Raw genomic sequence first — 2798 nt, forward strand, 5'->3', positions numbered from 1 at the left:
CACCACCAACACTTTTGACTGCTCTGGTGTTCCATTTAGTTTGATAAGGATCTTGCAGCTGGGTGTCCATCTGCCTTGTAATCTTTTCTCCTTAGTTCCCTTGCTTTTGTGGTGATAGCAGTGTTTATTGTCATTAGGTGTTTGTATTGTTAATGTTCTGGCATTTGTTACCAAGACAGTGGGTGGAGAAGGTTGGACAGGCAGGTTAATGAGGAGGTAGAAATAGTTATGGCCGAATAAATGCGCAAGAGGTGACGCATTCACAGGGAGGTGTTGGGGAATGACTCAGATGGAATCTGAGCAGAAGTGGAGTTTGAAGCAGATATGTGGGAGAGCAACCAAAGAGAATTTGTCAACCACGAACAGACAATATGGTGGTGGCTGTCCACTGGTCAGTACATTCAGGAACTGTTGATTGGTTGAATGAGCATCTGTAGTGGTAGTAACAGAGAACTGTCTCCACCAATGAGAGCAGGATATCAATGGAATGAGAAATAGGAGGTGGTCAACATGAAAGCAAATAAACACCTTGCAACAATGACAATCATTATTGATGTATGAAGCAACAGAGAAACAAGAGTCACAACTTATTATTTGTTAGGCATGGAGTTATCACATGAAATTGACAATTTGTTGCATATTTATAAGATTTTAATAATTAGGCTACAATAATTTACTGATTAATTTATGAGGACCCGCACACTAACAAAGGATTTATTAGGTCTGAAACTGACAATAAACTGAAAAGGCACAATCACCTTTAAATGTATGATCTTGTACTTTGTATTTCTTGCTGTTACTATGAAAATGGATTGTATGATAGATCTTCCCTGATAAACCTGATAAATTTTATTACACATGAATCTGAAACTAACTTATCTGAAAATTCAGAGCTTAAACTAAGTTTTTGAGTCCAAATGAGACTAATATGTATTATGAGGCCATCATTGTGTTTATGCAGAGGAAGAACACTACATGCAGATATAATGTTTGCTTTGAAAATGTTAAGGAAGAATAAAGTAGTTGCACCATGTTATTGTAGATCTTGAGAAAGCATGCAATAGGATGCCACGAGAGATAGTGTATAAGGAAATCAGATGTGCTGTAGGACATATGCAGGGGCAGTGAGGCAGTAGTGAAGTGTATAGTAGGAATAAGAAAGAGGGGTGAGAGCTCTAAAGCACCCTGATGGAAAGGTTGACAGATGAAGGCAGAAAGACGTTTGCCCATTTCCACTAGTCCCCACTCTGTCAGTGGTACTGTCAGGATCTGTCTGTGTGTTTTCTTCTGTTTTGGTTTTTTCAGCAGGTTCAGTTGGAGGGTGGAGCTGCGTGCTGCCATCTCAAACCTGCAAGCTATCAGGCTCGTTAAGGCAGGTTTTAAGGAGTGGGTTGCAGAGGATTCAACGCCTGAGTGTCGTCCTTTGCGGTACCTCAAGCCCCCCGCATCTTGTCCTTGACTGAAAACCCTGTGAAAAATTTTTTGTAACCTTAAGCTCTGCTCCTTCCTCCAAGGTGCCTCCTGGCAAACTCCCTGGGTCCTCCCGGTGATCCTTGTGCAGCCTGGTTCAGCATACCTCCGGATTCCACGTTAGGATCGCAGGCTGACTTCCACCAGCCTCAAGACGCTCAGCAACCGAAAACTGTCTGCCCTCCAACGAACTGCTTACCTACGGAAAACACAGACCTGTCTACCCGAAACTGACCTCCCCTCCCGGACTCATAATCCACCTGCAACTGTAAGCTCTCCTCACTCTAACTATTACTCTACGTTCATGCCAAGCTCACCCATCTGCTTTCCTTCCTCATAGGGCGAACCGCCGGAGCAGCTGAGTGTTCCTCACACATATTATTGTCTCTTCAAAATAAATATCTTAAACTTCCCTAGTCTCCTGAAGGTTCCTGCATGTGGGTCAAGAAGCTCAGTAAAACTATGACAGGTACAGCTCTACTTGCCTTTTAGGTTTTTTTATTATTACCGGTCACTTGGAACTATTACTATTTTTAGTACCTGCTTGCTTGCAGGTCGATCAATGCTGAAAATGCCACATCAGTAGACTATCGGTTACTGATTGGGTAGGAGCGGCATCACTAGTCACAGCATATTGTAATAACTAATACCATCACCTGTTAAATTGTTATATGTTGGGCTTTTTGTATATCTGACCACTGTAGCAAGCTAGCATTAGGTAGCGTTAGTTTACCCTCACACGTCCTCTAGTTCATACCCTGAAGTTTTTACTTGTCCTTGGCTTCCCTCTCTCTCCTGTACTTACCCAGAGTGCTTTGTCTTGCTGCCCGCAGCCGTCTCTGGCTCTTCTCTCACACTGAATCTGACAACTGCTATAGACTGAGCAGCAGTTGTTGTTTGCTCCATTTGCAAATCATATCACGTTATTTTTTCGGACTGTGGGGCTGCTTTGCTATTGACAATCCTGCCCACATTAGGTTGGTACACAACTGTAATGGAAAATGAACCAAACCGTCAGGAGCCAACCGGAGCCAAGTCAAATTGAATAGATATTATGTTGTGGTAGTATGTCGGAAAAGGGGTATTTGATGGGTGCGGATGCTATTGTGATCTGTTGTGGCAGTAAAGAGCAGGTGGGGGAGAGATATAGTAAGGGAATTAAGGTGAAGCAGAGCAGAATAAATGTGTTGGCGAAAAAGAAAGAAACAGATGGAAGAGTGATGCTGCAAGAAGTCCATTTATTGAAGGTGGTTGTGCCTGTGGTCAACCATCCAAAGCAAAGAGTAGTTCACAGGAGAAGTGAAGAAGAGAGTGCAGGTTGGGTGGAT

The 2798-nt window shown here is 43.0% G+C and overlaps 1 long non-coding RNA gene across 1 annotated transcript; it reads left to right on the top strand.

Moving 5' to 3' along the window:
- The first annotated feature begins 1294 nt into the window (after nucleotides 1-1294).
- Nucleotides 1295-1882, top strand: LOC124883750. The gene is made up of 3 exons (XR_007042306.1): nucleotides 1295-1428; nucleotides 1515-1738; nucleotides 1811-1882. It is a non-coding gene; the product is annotated as an uncharacterized LOC124883750 (long non-coding RNA).
- Nucleotides 1883-2798: the final 916 nt, after the last annotated feature.

This window comes from Girardinichthys multiradiatus, chromosome 18 (assembly GCF_021462225.1).
Source record: "Girardinichthys multiradiatus isolate DD_20200921_A chromosome 18, DD_fGirMul_XY1, whole genome shotgun sequence".
Taxonomy (NCBI): Eukaryota; Metazoa; Chordata; class Actinopteri; order Cyprinodontiformes; family Goodeidae; genus Girardinichthys; species Girardinichthys multiradiatus.